We start from the raw sequence: 18,196 nt of genomic DNA on the forward strand, positions 1-18,196 counted from the left end.
ATTATAAGTTCTAGTATATTAATAATAAGAATAATAAGATTATTTAATTAGTATTGATCAAGAATTAATCTAGGATTAATTAAGTGATCAAAAGAAGACTAATTAAATATGTGGGTTGATTGTGTAAATCATCCATACTTGTATAGTGGACTAATGCTCCATGGATTATCTAGTTGGGCCAAAACCCATATGATGCTCCATGGATGCTCCATGGTGTATTTGAACCCATGGATCCAAGGAAATGGAAAGTCATGACAATTAGAGTTTACCCTAATTGTAACACTATATATAGATCTTATTCTTGACCAAAATCGGCCACTAGAGACTAACAAAGGGCTAGCCGATTTTCATGAAGTGTAGAATTCTCTCAAGTTATTCCAAGTGTATTTGGTGTTGTGTGAACCATTTGAGGTGTCACACTTGGGGCACTAGGCACTCAAGCTTCATGAAGACATTCTACATCAAAGAGGTATGTATTCTATCTTGTTATATTGATAGTTTTGTATGCTAGATTAGGATAATACCTTGGATGTTCATATTTGCATGTATAATAGAGAAAACATAGATCCAAGGTATTTAGGGTTGCATGTACACTTAGGAGAGTTAGAATGCTCATAACCCAAAATTAACAAGATGCAAAGTATAATTTCATGGATTAGCACCATTTTCACATTTTCCCTAAAGTAACTAAGATTGAGAATTTAATAAAAGTTTAGTTACTTTGTATTTATCATCATACTTTTAATGAGAATTAATGTCCTATCCTACCCGTTAGGCTAACGACCCTCTACAAGGAAGCAGTGTGTGAGAGTGGACACAGTTTCCGGAGATGTTTGGGTCTATCAAGACCGTTATGGTGGAGTATTTTGATGAGCGCTATGCAGCTCTTGCTGAGACGGCTACCGCTGAAGCCTCCGCAGCTGTAGCAGCCGTGGGTAGTGGGACCAATCGAGATTTTTAGTACCGGGACTTCGATAACACGAAACCCCTGAATTTTAATGGGATTTAGGACCTGATCATAGACATAAGGTGGTTATTTGACGTGGAGGGATGTTTTGTCACGCCCCCGAACCAGGACGACGGAAATGTTCGGCGGCGGATGACGTCATTGTATAGTGTCATAACAGTTGAATATAAATGAAAACATAGGAACCCATTCTGCATACATTGAGAATACAAACTTACATAGTTTACATACTGTATTTGTTCATAAGTTACACAAAAGTGACAGAAAAGTAAAATTCCATAGTGCAACATCACTTGATCTCAAAAAGAGTTGATTACCTGTTACTGGTTCCTTGAGAATACAAGTGATTTTGAAAAGCATCAACATTGAATGTTGGTGATTTCATAAGGATATTTTTATGAAAAGTTTTGTAACTGCTTTGTTTAAAAATGGTTTGTATATCTCTAGAAAATATGATATTTTCTATAAAATGATTTGTAAGTCTTACACCAAAGACTAAAAAAATATATGTATGAATGCTCTTTGTTTCTTTACCCTGTGATTGTAAAATGTAAGTTTCAAAAAATACAATATTTTATGATGTGTGAAAACTGTAGCCTTAAACCCTAAGATCAGAATCGTAAGCAATAGTGTACTGAAAGCTAGTATGCAGTTTTATATTTTAATAAAATCGGTGAAGTGTAAGCTTCCCGTAAACCAAGATAGTATTGTTAATCCCTATGTGAGTCATTATAACCATGCTTAATGTAACTGTTATGCATGTACGACATTCTTCAGGAATCAGAATCGGTAAGATATTTGTCACCCTATAGTGGCCTGTATAGATGTAGCGAACATCTCAAGTATGGGGTTGTCAATCCCGTATAGATATATACACAACTATCTTGCTCTCCCTACAGGCGACTCTGGTTACAATGCAGGACTTAAAGTGTACACTAGGTAGGTACAATGAAGAGTATGTCTCACTAGAGCATTAACGGATTTACGTGAACTACGACTCCCTTTTTCATGTATAATAAAATAATTACACTATTGGAAAAATTTATGACATGAGTTTTATGACACACAAATTACACCATTAATAATTTGCCTTGTATGTTTTTGTGTAAACTATTTGTTTAAATAGTTATATAAATATTTACTTGTAAGGTTGTTAAAACATAATTTTCTTGGGTTTTAACCCATCAAAATAGTGATGAATAAAAATATGTCCACTTTAATAGAAAAGCCATTCTTAGTAAAAATTACCAAACTTTGTAGTTTTGAACCTCTTATGTTTTTACTGATTAATGTTTGTATCACCAAAAAAGTATATGTTTGTTAAACTGTCACACCCCAAAAACTGAAGGCGGATACATTTCCGGGGTTGACTCCACGTTGAGTATCAAATCCAATGCACATAGTAAGTAAAGTAAAACAACCAATACATTACATAAGAAAAGTTTTACAGTTGTTTCAAAAGTAAAGTTTGTACATTTGTGTTACATAGCATATACATATGAACAAAATGAAACGGGTCTTCTGAGTACTTCGTCTTCAAGCAAAAAGGATCTTCGGGTACCTGTTCTAACGCTGACCTGAGAACACAAGCGGTTTGAAAATCAGCATAACGCTGGTGAGTTCATAAGCGGTTTTTGTTTGTGAAATGTTCAAGTTTCCTTTCTGTTCTGAAATGTTATGCACACCAATAAAATCCCATATTTTCTTACAAAGGGTTGGTTATCGTTTGTCAACATGTAAAGTAAAGTTGTACACTGAAAAACATGTTTTCTCTTGCAAAGATGTATAGTTAGGTTATCTGGATTGACGTACTATTCTGGTTATGTACCAATGTATTCCCAGGAAAGTCCCATACTTTCCTGATTGTTTTACCAATTGTGAAAGATGTAAAGTAAGGTTATGTAGTTTGTTACTCTTTCTGGTTATGTAAATGTTTCCCCAGGAAAGTCCCATACTTTCCTGAATGTTTGTTACCATATGTAAAAGATGTATTCCTGTTAGACCTGGTTATGTACAAGTTTTCCCAGGAAAGTCCCATACTTTCCTGATTGTTTTACCAATTGTGAAAGATGTATTCCTGTTAGACCTGGTTATGTACAAGTTTTCCCAGGAAAGTCCCATACTTTCCTGATTGTTTTACGAATTGTGAAAGATGTATTCCTGTTAGACCTGGTTATCTTGTGAATTGTATTAAGTTGTTAATTATTACTATAAGTAAATCTCTGTTATCCTAATTGCGAGTTCCATAACCATACAATGGACTAAACCTGTGGCAATAAGTAGTCCACATACTTATGACTTTCGTCACCCTTGAACCATTTCGGTTTGGCTGTAGCTAGCAGCTAGGTGTGGGGTAGTCAGCCTCGTATAGATCTATACACTCAAGTCATGCTCTCTAAATCCCAGAGATTCTGGTTATGGGTGTAGTCCTCCACTCGCGTATCTCTGTGGAGTGCTCGCCGAGGACGTGTCTCCAATCATACAGGATTAACAAATTTACTAGTAGTAATATGATAGTCCTCCACTCGCGTATATATGTGGAGTGTTACCAAGGACAAAACAATGTACAGGTATTATGTTCAAATGTTCTAATACCATGCTTTTAACTGATAAAATGTGGAAAACCATTTATGAAATGTATGTAAAACATAGCAGTTTAAAATCCATTTCACAAATATATGTTACGTGATCTGCATGTTCAAGCGGTTATCAGTTGTTGTAATCAGTGTTAAAAGCATATAATAATGTGAAACACACATTTGAAAACATTTTTTGAGTACAAGTAATCCCTTGTACTTTGCTTGTGTTCCCCCCTGAAAACAGTGAAAAAGGGTAGGGGTATGATCTCACCAGACTCGGGAATGCGACGGTTTCAGACACTAGACGTTGGTTCGGGGTTTGATTACTCGCGATGTCCCTATGTAAAATGTAATAATGTCCATATATATCTAATTAGATTTAGAATCACTAATTATATGGAACATTACACTCTAACGAGGTTAAACACCTCGAAACGAGCGTTTGGAGTGATCCGGGTGACATCTACGGACGTGTATTGGTACTAGGGACTTAGGACTTGAGTTTACTCCCTAAGAGTAAACATTTAAGTGAGTTTACAACCACATATCACATACATACATGAATTCACGGCCGTGAACTCATGTGGGTGTGGTTTTGAGGGTTTAGTGGCTTATTTGGATTTGGGGATTGTTGGAATGACTTACTAAAATGCCTTGGAATAGTTTGAATGAAATAATATCATTTAAAAGGGAGTTCACGGCTGTAAACTTGGAGTTTACGGCCATAAGCTCTCCTAGGGTCAAGAAAAATTGATTTGAGGCACAAAGAGCAATCACATGTGATTCTAATTAATTTTCCAAGGTTTGGTATCACTTTTGGGCATCAAATAACCTCAAATTGGGAGTTTACGACCCAAGTATACATACTATGGCCGTAAACTCTCCCATGTTCATGAATAATTCATTTATGGCACTTAAAACAATCACATGTGATTCTAGAAAATTTTCCAAGCCTTTGGGGTGAATTAGGGGCATCATTTGGCATGTTTTTATGAGTTTACGGCCAAAGGGTATGTGCCTAGGCCGTAAACTCCTATATGTGGCATTTTGATATGTTACAAACCCCCAAACTATTTTTAGAGGGTTCTAGGATTTACCACAAGGCTATTGGTTGAGTTACAAGGCATTTAGACATGATTTAAGGTGTTAAATCCCCATTTTTGAGGAGTTTACGGCCCAAGCACATGCCTTGGCCATAAACTCTTGTTTTTCCCTCAAAATGTATGTTTAATGTGTTCCAAGTCCAGGTTTGTAAGCCTCAAGGTCATATCTAAGTCCCAACTATGATTTGGAAGGGTTAAATGGCTCAAAAACCCCATTATTGTGTGTTTACGGCCCAAGCTTCATCCTTGGCCGTAAACACATGTTCCAGGTCCTAAATCCTAATTTAAACATCAATTTGAAGGCTAAAGAGGTTTGATAACAAGTTAGGGATGTTACCTCTTTGATTTGGAGCCTTAAATCTTTGTTTTTGGACCTTTGATTTGGATGAGGAGAGAGGTTAGAGAGAGAGTAGTGAGATGAATCCAAAAGATTCAAATGAAGGCTTAGAACACATTATATAGTGTCTAAGTTTTGGACACGGCGGAATTCTACCCGATACCGGTGTTAGGCGAGGCTTTTGGTCGTACCCGATTAGGTTGCCGTAACCCGATATGGTAAATTCTAGAAATATTCCGATCACTAATATGGGGTGTTAAAATGATTTCTAAATGTATTATGACACCCATTAAGTCCTTTTAGACACGTACAAGTTAATGACTTAATTAAACAAGAAAATCGGAATCGAATTTGGAAACGACGATTGGTTGCTTGAATTGAACTACGAAAGAGTTACAAGAAGTGTTACGGAATTTCGGGTTGTTACATAAACTACCATCCCAACTTCATGAGTCATGATTTTTATAAAAGAATGGTGTCATGAACATTTTTATACCAAAATTTATACCAATATCATGTCGTAAAAGTGAGGCATGTAAGTATCCAAAGGTCTAATATATTTTGGTTTATATCTTATATGTTTTTGTTATCTTTGGGTGTATCGACCCTTAGACACGATTTTTGTGTAAACCAAAGTGGTGATAACCACCTAGATCATGATTTTTAGGTGGTAAACAAATGAATATCTACTTTTTATTCAAGGATTATTCCATATTTAAGCAAATAGACATAGTGCATGCAAATATCCAAAGGTCATATACATTTTTGTCTTGTAAAAACCTTAAAAATCATGATTTTTATGTATAAACATCTGATAATTTCAACATTTTATGCACATATTATTTCACAAACAAGTTGGTGCATGAAAATATCCATTGGGTAAACGTGTTTTGACTTGTATTCCCTCCTCCCTTCTAAAATCTTGTAATACTCGAAAATAATGGGGGTTTGAAGCTTACCTTGGTTATTTTCGTGGGTGGTTTGGAAGAGGATGAAGATGATTTTGAGCCTAAGGTGAAGATGGTGTTCTTGAGAAGCTTCTTGGAGAGTGATTCTTCTAAGGTTTTGCACACGAAAACAAAGGAAATATTTGTGAACATGATGAGATTTACATCAAGAATGTGTCTGTAAGGTCGAAATTATGTTGTAAAGAGTTGAAGTATGTACCCTTCATATACTTTGTAATGTATTTACTGAGGTTCATTTTATTCGAAGCTTAATGCCATGACTTAGTATATTTTGTATACTTTCATGTTTCCTATAAATAGGAACTTTACTTAGAGTTAGATAAGAGTCTTTATAGAACTTGCCTTTTTACTCTCTGTAAAACTTTGGAACTATAATAGAGTTGAAACAAGATCAAATTTATATCTTGTGTTCATTTCATATTGATTTTACTCTGATTTGATTCTCTTTACTCGATTATCACTTCATCCAATGGTATAAGAGCAATAATCATTACTGCAATCTGATTTTCAGTTGAATATTTTGTTTTTGAATAGCAAAATTTGGTTCAAAAGTTTCTGCACTCTTAGATTCAGAAAATCATAACGGATCATAAGTTTTGATTTGATTTTGCATTGAATTTGCTTAATCGAGTGGTTGTTATTTAGTTTCTGTTCAATTCATTTAGTCAAATTCAAATGTCATCAAGTTTTCTGAAAATTCATATCCGTACAGCAATGTCAATTTCAACATGAACATAATGACTTACTTCTCACATCTCTTAGGATCTTCTACTAAAATTCCAATGATGATTCCAACATATTAAGACCAATGGGCTGATCGAATGGAGGATTATCTAAGTGGTTTAGATGAAGAACTATGGAGTTGCATCACAGGAACTGCTCAATTTCCTTCGAAATTTCAAAACATTTGATCTTCGAAGTCCACTACTGCTGTTGATGATCAATCTACAAGAATGAAGAAAAATGAGAAACGTTGTCTGAGGGAATTGAGAGGTGCATTACCACCAGTGGTTTACAACTACGTTCGTGGTTGTAAGAGTGCAAAGGAGATCTGTAATACTCTCAAGGAGAAATATCAAGGAAGCGAAAAGACGAAAATCAACTCTGTGAAACAATGTTTGGTGGAACTTAATGAATTCAGATAGAAGGAGAATGAGACAATTGAGGTTTACTATGATTGCTTCAATGAGCTAATATATCGATGCAATCGATATGGAATCACAAGGTCTGTAATGGAATTCAATCGTAGATTTGTTATGGGACTCCGAAAAGAATGGAGGAGTGTGAGCATGATGGTGAAGTATGAGCAGAGTTTCGACACATCTTCTTTGAATGATGTGTATAATCAACTGAAAACTCACGAAAGTGAGGTTAATGAGATGGCAGAAGAGTTGAAGCTCAATCTAGGTGGTCCTTTGGCACTTGTCTCGAAAGTAACTGAAATAGAAACAGTTGAAAGTGGTGATTCAGATGTTGAAGAAGGGCTTTTAATGAATTCGGATGATGAAGCAATTGCTTTCTATTCGAATAACAAAGTCAAAAAGTTCTTCAAGAAATCGTTCAATCTGAAGTTGAGGCAAAGTGAAGGAAGAGGAAATTTTGTGAACAAGGCTGCTGGAGAGGAGAAGAAGAAGATTGAAAAGAAAGAAGGGAATGTTGTTGAAGAGAAAAGAGAGAAGAAATTGAAAGGAGATTCAGGAGTAGATTGTCACTAGTGCAACGGAGCAAATCATCTTGCAAATGATTGTATGCTTCGTAAGAAAGATGAGAAGAAGAACAAAATGAATGATGAGGCATACTACATGGAGAGGCTGGAAGAAGTAAGACCGAACGCGAAAAGGCATGTCTTTGGTGGCTAAAGGCAAACAGGAAGAAGATTGTACTTATCAGATCTGGTCTTCGGGCTCAAATGATGATGAAATGCGTAATCCGATGCATGGTGCCTTGTATGCAAAGTTCGAAGATGATTATGATGAAGAGATCACAGGTCGGTGCTTCGTATCCAAAATCAGCTGATAAGTCTCCGATGACTATGAAGGTACGTTCTATTCTTGAATCTTTCAATATTCCTTTAAATGCATATAATTATGAAATTGTTGCTTTTGATGATACGATTGCTTACTTCGATTCAATTATTGTGTCTGCTAGTAACGAAGCTAAGAAACCTAGCACATAATTGTTAGAGACACAGAAGAAGCTAGATTCGAAAATAACTAAGATATAATGTTTAGAAATGCAAGTAACAAACATCATGTATGACGGAGATTCTCTTTCAAGTGATGTGAACCTTTTATTAGCACAAAGAAACATTTACTGTAAATCTGCTAAAAGACTCTATGGAAAACATACAGTTTGCATCATTCAAGTGACATTAGCAAAGAACAACATAGAATCTATTTCCTTTTCTAGAATATGAAAGAGAGAAGGTAGATAATATTTTGTATGATTGTGAGAAAAATATTGTTGAATTTGACAAGATTCCTGATGATAGATATGCATATGGAATTTTTAAAAATTGATGAATGTCTTAATTCAAGTGATTTGGTTAACATTGTGAATGATACTTTAACTAAATCCGAACAAATCAAAATTTTGAAAAAGACTGAGAATTTGACATCTGACTTACAAACTAATTTTGCTGATATTGAAGATGATTATGATAATATTAGTGAAATCAGTGAGTTTGAGGATGTTGATTGTTCTCAGTTGTCTCTCATTAATGTTGCATAAAAACTAAAGGAAAACAAATTTTTAAGGATTCGAATGTGAAGATTGACACTAACAAACCTTCAACTTCGGAAGTTTGTGATCATGATTTGGTTGATGTTCGAGATAGTCAAACAGATGACAGTGATGATGAAAATGATGAAGAAGTTCAAAAGGAACTTACGTTTAACAAAGGTTCGAAAGAAATTGATATTCCACGAATAGTTGTTGATCAAGGGTATAGAGACACTGAAAAATTCGAAAAGTTGTTGTATGAAAAAGGTTCTCATTATTTGGAAACCAACACCATGGTTTATCTGAATTTCAAGTGCATCGATGATGTAATATTTCCAAACTTTTTGTTACTACTTGGAATGTTTAGAATGTAAAATCGGAGATCAAGAAATCATTTCAACAAGACAACAAGAAAGTATCTGATGAAGGATTCTTTTCAAACCAAAGCAGTGCTGAAAATAATCTAACAAAGAATTCATATGTTTTTCAAAGACAAAAACCTCAAAGAAAATGGGTGGAGAAATCTAAAGTTATGAAAGAGGTTTTAAAACAAGATGTTGTGGAAGAAGAAAATTTTATCAAATTAAATTTAAAAGAATTCAAAGAACAAATTGACAAATTTTGAAAGATAATAAAATCTCAAAAAGGAAAGCACAAAAGAAGATTTTTTGGCAAACTATTGAGTCACGAATGACACAAGATGATTTGAAATTGAATAGATCTAAAAACACAAAAACTCCATTTGTTAAGAAAAAGACTACGTTTTCATCATCTTATTCAGAGAAAAGAAAAAATCCCGCTCAAAACAAGGTTTCAAAAGATCAGAAAACATCATTTTCTTTAAAGACTCATAATTCTTCAAAGAGATTTCAAAATCAAAAAGTTGAAAATTGTTTTTCGTTTCATCCACAACAAAGATTTTCTCAAAATCAGAACCTAAAATCAAAATCATTTTCAAATCCATCTAACCGTTATCAAAATAGATTTTCTCCAAAAACAAGTGATAAGAAAAAGGTGGTTGGTAAATATGTTCAAATATTTCGTCCAAAATCCAATGTTGATTTTATTCCACAAATACTGAATTTTCAAAATTGTTCGATGAAACCAACTTCAAAAATTTCTTACACAAAAGGGTTGTCTGAATAGAAAAATATTGACTATTGGCTTGAAGGAAAAGGACGAATGTATCAATCAAGGAATTACTCACAAGAACAAATCCAAGAAGCTTATGAGAAGTATGTGAATACTTCGTCAACTGAAAGCTCATCTTCAAAAGATTCGAATGTTTCAGTAAAGAAGTGGAGAGCAGTTGTGAAGGAAACGAAAGTTGAAACCCAATCTAAGAGGACGAAGGATTATGTCAGTGATAATCTCAAACTATCGAAAACTTATGTTTCAAATACTTTACATAGTGATGTGGACTTAATTGATATTTCAAAACTAAAGTTTATGATTGGGTTAAGAGTACTACATTTCATTATGTTCTTAAAATTAATTTCCAAGGACCCAAACAGCCTTGGGTACCTAGATTCTTTCAATGATCGCAGGTACTTTGTGACGAGCAATATGATGAGAAATGGTATATCGATAGTGGTTGCTCTCATCACATGACTAGACGAAAGGAGAATTTGCAAGATTATCGAAGCTTTGATAATGCTGGAGTTGTGAAGTTTGGCAACAATCACAAATGTCAAGTCAAAGGCTATGGAAAAGTAACGAATGGTCAATTCACTGTAAATTATGTTGCTTATGTTGAAGGCCTTAAAGATAATTTGATAAGTGTTTCATAATTAGTTGTTGGCACTGGCAATCAAGTTGTGTTTAATGAAGAATGCAATATTATTTCGAAGATTGAAACAAACCAAGTGTTGTTGAAATCAAAACGATATGGCGATATGTTTACCCTTGATATCAAATCGATTGTTGGGAAACCATCATTTTGTTTACTTTCGAAAGCTACATCTGATGTTAGCTGGTTATGGCATCGTCATTTATCTCATTTAAATTTTCGAAATTTAAATAAGTTGGTAATTGAAGATCTTGTTCGACGCTTACCAATAGTGATAGATTTGAAAAGGACAAAGGAAACAGCTTGCGACGCTTATGTGCAGCTTGTGAACAAAGGAAACAACATCGAAAAGGACATCCAATTGTGATAGATTCGAAAATTGTGGAAACGTTGGAACTTCTTCATATTGACCTTTGTGGAGCATCAATTGTTGAAACTCTGAAGAAGAAACGATAAATTTTGGTTATTGTTGATGATTTTTCACGATTTACGTGGGTGTATTTTCTCAGGTTAAAATCCGAAGTTGCTCAGACGATGATCAAATTTATCAAACAAATAGAGAAAAGTTTGAAGAAAAGTGTTCGAAATATTAAGAGTGATAATGGGTCAGAGTTTAAGAACAAAGTGCTTGATTCGTTCTTAATTGAAAAAGAAATTTTGCATAATTTTCATCACCTATATACCACAACAAAATGGTGTAGTTGAACGAAGAAATCGGTCGCTTTGCGAAGCAGCAAGAACAATGTTGACATATGCGAATCTTCCTCAATATTTTTGGGCCAAAGCAACCGCGTGTTTTACACATAATCGTTCTTTTATTCATCGACGTTTCAATATCACTCCATATGAAATAATCAACAATCAAAAACCAAATGTTAAATTTTTCCATGTGTTTGGTTGTAGGTGCTTTATCGTGAATCTCAAGGATAATCTTTCAAAGTTTCAAGGTAAGGCTGACGAAGGAGTATTTTTGGGATATTCTCACAATTCGGTTGCATATAGAGTGTTAAATAAACGAACACGAAAAGTCGAAGAAATATTCAATCTTACTTTTGATGACTATTTTGTTAAACAAGTTGACAAAATCTTCGAACAAAAGCCGATTATTAAAGAATCAAATGACGAAACTGAAATTGTAACTTTATCTGATTTTGATTATGATTTAATTTTTGGTGTTCCTGACAGGGATGTGAATGTAGAAGATCATGTGAATGATAATAATCAATATGAATCTTTGAAACACTTGGAAGGATTGGATCTTACTCAAATTATTAATGACAATATTTCAACATCGAATTCTACAAGAAATGGCGAAAGTATGCTAAATACTCCAGTGGAGGGGAGCACTTGGATTTGAATACTCAAATCGAGGGAGAGAATGGGAGAATAAATGAAGATGTTGAGGCGGAGTAACAGAATCAAAATAACAATGATATGATAAGTCTTGATATAAAAGATGAATTTCATGAAATTAATGATAATCTTTCCGTTGCAGGTTGAGAAAATGAAGACTTATACGAAGATGCACATTTGAGTTTTGATCCGGCATATCCACCACTAAAAAATGGACAAGAGATCATCCGAAAGAACAAGTAATTGGGAATCCACAAGATAGAGTTTTAATGAGAGCTCAACTTCATGCAAAGAATGAGGTACTAAATACTCATCAAGAATTTTGCATGTTCAATGTTTTCATTTCGAAAATCAAACCAAAGACAGTTAAGGATGCAATGGAATACTCTGATTGGGTTGTTGCAATGTAATATGAATTGGCTGAGTTTGAATGAAATAAGGTTTGGAGATTAATTCCTAAACCAGAAAATATTTCGATTGTTGGGTTAAAATGGATTTTCAAAAATAAAACCGAGTAAAGATGGAAACATTATTCGAAACAAAGCCAGACTTGTTGTAAAAGTTTATTCACAACAAGAAGGAATAAACTATGAAGAAACTTTCACCCCTGTCGCACGACTCGAGGCTGTATGTATATTTCTGGCTTATGCAGCTCACAAAAATTTCGATGTATATCAAATGGACGTGAAGTGTGCATTTTTGAATGGAGAACTCGAAGAAACTGTATATGTGGAACAGCCTTCAGGTTTTGTCAATAAAGATCATCCTGATTATTGTTACATTTTAGTTAAGGAAGTTTATGGGTTAAAACAAGCACCAAGAGCCTGTTATGCAACTCTTACCTCTTTCTTAAAACAATTGAAATTTAAACAAGGGTCAGTTGACCCCACATTATTTCGAAAGAAAGTAGGGAATCATCTTATGCTTCTTCAAATTTATGTCGATGATATTATTTTTGGCTCTGCTGACCCTGCTTTGTCTAATGAATTTGAAAATATGATGAAAAGCAAATTTGAAATGAGCATGATGGGAGAAATTAATAACTTTCTTGGTCTAATATTCGTCAAAGCAGAGAAGGAATTTTTATCAACCAATAAAAGTATATGAAGGATTTGCTTGGAAAGTTTGGATTGACGAATAGCACAAAATTACGAGTACCAATGGCAACTGGAATATGGCTCACACCTTCGTTAGATAAACCAACAGTTAACTTAACTCTTTAGCGAAGCATGATTGGTACGTTACTTTATCTCACAACAAGTAGACCTGATATCATGTTTTCTGTGTGTAATTGTGCTAGGTACCAGTCAAATCCATGAGAGCCACATCTTACTGCTGTCAAGAAAATTTTCGTTATCTCAAAGGCTCGATTTCGTAGGATTATGGTATCCTTCGAAAACATGTTTCTTTATTCAAGCTTTCTCGGATGCTGATCTGGGAAGTTGCAATCTTGATCGAAAAACCACAAGTGGAGGATGTCAAATACTTGATGGGAAATTAGTGAGCTAGCAATCGAAGAAGCAAACATGTGTTTCAGTTTCAATTGTTGAAGCAAAATATGTTGTTGCTGCTGCTTGCACATCACAAATAATTTGGATTCAAAGTTAATTGCGTGATTATGCAATAAACATGAAGTGAATTCCATTATATTGTGATTCTCAAAGTGCAATTCGTATTTGTCATAATCATGTGCAACATTCGAAGACAAAGCATATTCCTCTTCGTTACCATTTAATAAAAGATCTTGTAGAGGATGGTAATATTCAAAGTGCATTTCATGAAAACCACTGATCAATTGGCTAATATTTTCATAAAACCGTTCGATGAAAAATCATTTGTCAGAGTCAAAGGCTACTGTTCATAGTCAACGCTTCGATACCCTTCTTCTTCGTAAATTGGAGCTGAAAAATTCGTGTGTCAGATACATTTTACATATTTTTTGTTAAGTACATTTTATTTTCGAAATACAGAAAAACAACAAAAATATTTTTCATTTGTTTTGTTATTTCTTATCGAAAAACACAAAAACAACAAAAAGATTTTTATTTGTTTCTTTACCTCCATATATCATCCCTACCACTTCCACTAGTGAGTCACCTACCTTTGAAAACATAATCAATTAGCCCTTCACATCAATTTTTTTTTATCAGAATCCAATGATCCACCAAAAACAATGGATGAGTCTGAAAATGACGAAGGTGGTTTTGGAGGCACTTTTGAAGCATTGGCATTTGATGATGAAGACGAAGACTTCCTGACCATATGTTGATGTCCATGAAGCAGTTTAAAATTTTGAATAAGAAGTTGTGACAACCCGATATTTCAACTACATGTAAACGGCCTAAAAAGTCAAGTATTGTAACCACGTTAGTTGTAATAAAATTAACTTCGAAAATAAAATATCCAAAAATCACTAATTAAATTACCTATTATGTTAGATGTCATTAAACCGTGATCGTACTTAAAAAGAACGCTCAAATCCGACTTCGTATAACAAAAGTTAGGAATTTTTCAAGTTCGGCTTAACGGAAGACGGCTAAAAACTCGAATCAGAGATCGAGCGACTTTTGGCCGGAATGACCTAAACGAGAATCGAAGGTCTCAACAATGGTATTTCAGCGGTAAAAAGTCTGGCAAAAACCAACGTCAGATAAAGAAGTTATGAATTTCTAAAGTAATTTTCTTACCGCGACCTTTTAAAAATAAATAATAAAAATAATTTCGGAATTTGTCGACGGGATCTAAACGAAAGTTGTAGAGTATGGTCTCACCTTTGCGTGGATATAAAGAACGTCGAAAACGGAGTTCGTATGAAGAAGATATGAATTTTTGAAGTTTATTAAATAATTAAAATATAAATTTAATTAAAAACCCTTGGTATTATCCGAAGGGGAGTCACCAGATAGGGCCGAGCTACGCCCAACGTAACCCCGTACGCCCATTGTACGCGAGGCCTTCGCCTCAGATCGTCCACGTCGTGCCTGTGCAAGGCTATGCCCCGTCCCATCCGAGCTCCAAGGCAGTCGAGGACTCGGTCACGCATGACGCACACGTACGCCCAACGTACACGCGTACGCCCAGCGTACGAGGTCGGTTCCCAGCCCCTATAAAAGGGATGCGAGGGTTCCGGGGAAAACACACCATTTCTCTCATTTCTCTTACATTCTTGCCTCGTTTTCTGTGACCGTGCTACCTCGAAGCCCCGATCACTTTGCTCAAGTCCCGAAGGTCGTTTGTGCTCCCGAGATTCCCGAGAATCCCGAGGAAATCCACTTTCTCGAGCCGAAATTCTGTCCGGTTTTCATCCCGCAACCTCCGATCTTTCAAGTGAGTTCATACCCCTATAATTCACACTTCTAAATGTTTTATGAGTACTATTACATGCTTTTAGGGGGGGGGGGGGGGGAATACAAGTAAAACACTCGATTATTACCGTGTGTTATATAAACTTTCACTATATGCGTTTTATCAAAGGAATCATATGTGATTTAAAACTATTATAGGGAAACTTTCATATGCAAATTATACCACGACAACATTTTATCTTTTGAAATGAGAAACGATTTATGTATTTATATAAATCAGATACTTTTCTTATACTACATTTCTGTGTGTCGGTTTTGGCACTACAAAAACTACATTTTTGATAACAAGTGAACATTTTCACTAAGGGTTTATTATACAAACGAAACACACTTTTAGGAAACTATAATAGGTATAGTTTTACGAGAATACTACGAACTTTTACATACATGGAAATACTATTTCAAGAAGCTACTTTCATATACAATAACGAACGAACGTTTTCACACGTAAATCTGTTTTATACTAAGTTTTGTGAGACATTAACTTCACGTACGTTCGAGTACACATTTCAAGTCCTGTATTATATACCAGAATCCCTTGGAGGGGGAGCATGGTGTTTGTGTATAGATATATACGGGCTTGACAACCCGCGCCCTGACTGTTAGCTACAGTCCACCATTTGGGGTGAAAAACGTCAGAACATTCCTACGCCTGAAGAACGTTGTGTATAGGCATTCCTTGTCAATAGTATGGTTATAAAACTCACATAGAGTATTAAAAACACAATGATTTACGGGGTTTTTCAGACGTATTGGAAATTGTATACATACATACATACATTTACTAGAAACAAACATTGGTCTTGGAAGAAGGCTACATTTATACTAGTAGAAAATATAGGATTTTCTAGGAACAAACAAACAAGAACAAAAACATTTCATTTCATACAAACATTGTCATTAAATACTTATGAAACTCACCAGCTTAAATGCTAATCTACTCTTTCAAAACTACTTGTATGTCCCAGGGATTCAATAATTACTGGTAACAAATAGGTTTTGGAGAAGGGACGCTGCGGCACTAGTTTAATTTCATATTTTGACATCATATTGTAATTGGTTTTGAACATGTACTCTTTTAAACAATGTAAACTTTCAATTATATATATGATGGTTGTATTGCTTTCTTTACTATGTATTCATTTGTTACGTTACCACATGAAGTCATCCGCCCCCGAACGTTTCCGCCGTTCCAGTTTGGGGGTGTGACAGATTGGTATCAGAGCAATGTTTATAGTGAACTAAGTATATCGAACCTCATAAGATATACAAACTATAAATGATTAGGGACTCAAAGTCTCTGACAAAAGTTTTCGTACCTAAAAACCTTATTTCATATAAATTGATTATTTTAGGTTATGAAAATCCAAAATACATGCATACAACGACATATTTTCATGATGAGAACTATACAAAAGTATTAAGACAAGTTGGACACTACGATTAGTTCTCGAGATATGTAATCAAGTTTGGGACGAATATAGCCTGATCAACTACATTTATCCGAAATTAGACTAACGTATATCGAGGAATGATCGTAGTGAGCAACAAGTTAAAACTTAACAAAATAGACACTAGTATCTAACGTACGATTTAAATACTATAGGAGTATTTGGTGCATACAATAGATTAATTAGTATTACATTTCTCAAGTTTTGTTCAGATCGTATAACCCTATTCTCGTATAGTTAAATGGCTGGATTTCACCCGCATGGGGAACCCTACTACCCAAACCAAGGCAACGGAGGATGGATAGAGCAGGATCCGGAAGAGGATGAAGAGCCTATCGAGTTGGATGGAGGGGACGACTCTGGTACAGACTCGGAACCAGAGATAATCAACCCTCCAACCATTAGGAGGAACTTCCAAGGACCGACTCTCGTTTGGGGAAGTCACCTTGTCCACTAGAGCCAACAACAAGGGATACGCTCTCCCTACGGTATGTGTCGAGACTTCTACGACATTAGGGACGTAGGTTCAGCTGACCGAGCACTTCCGACGATGGTAGGTAAACTGGCCAACCAGTCCTACGAATCGGGGGTTCAAGCAAACCGAATCCGAGAAGTCAACGTGGAAGTACAAGTCCACACAGCCGATATCCGCCGTCTGGATATTTTGCAGAATGACATCCACCTCCGCGCCGAAGCAATCCAAGCACAAACGAATGCAGCCCTTGCAGAGTTGTGGGAACAACAAGTCGCCTTCGATAGGCGTCTTATGGAGTCGAAGCAATCAGATGCGGAGTCGAGCTCCAAGCGCAACACACGTCGCAAGTAGTACTTGTGAAAACCTCAAATTTTGTTATAAGATAGGACTTCGGCTAAAAGTTTTACTTCCTTTAAATTCTTGTAATCGGAGACCCTTTTAAGGGTCCAATTTTCGTGATCGTTGTATCATCTATCATATTAATATAATTCGCACGCTATTACTACTACGTTGAGTATCGCGTTCAATCTTTAAAATATTATGGAAAAACCATACGCTTGTTCATATATTCGGATTTATGAATAACCTTCGCTCTTCTATATGTGAGACTCATACTATCATCTGTTGTTGAAATATAGCAATTTAGTTCATGAGACACATTCATTATTCATTTATTCTTATCCATATCGTCATCTTTTAAACATATAGTTAAAGATGCCGCCACGCAGGAATCCCAGGCGTAACCCTAACAACGAAACACCGACACCACCACCTCCACCTCCTCAATTTGATGCTGTCATGTTCCAGGCAGCAGTCACTGCAGCTGTGGCAACTTCCATGTCACAAATCAATACCCCTGTTACTACTGGTTCAGGAACTGGCATACATCCTTCCAACCATGGCGATAGTCATGGACAACCCTGGGAGTGCACCTATAAAGACTTTACGAATGCTAAACCCATGATGTTTAATGGAACGGGTGGTGTAATGGTTTTAAGGCAGTGGATTGAAAGAACGGAATCAGTATTTGAAATCTGCTCCTGTCCCGAGCACAACAAAGTCAATTTTGCAACTTACACATTTACTGA

Source organism: Lactuca serriola, chromosome 1 (genome assembly GCF_051521515.1).
Source record: "Lactuca serriola cultivar US96UC23 chromosome 1, Lser_US96UC23_V15, whole genome shotgun sequence".
Taxonomy (NCBI): Eukaryota; Viridiplantae; Streptophyta; class Magnoliopsida; order Asterales; family Asteraceae; genus Lactuca; species Lactuca serriola.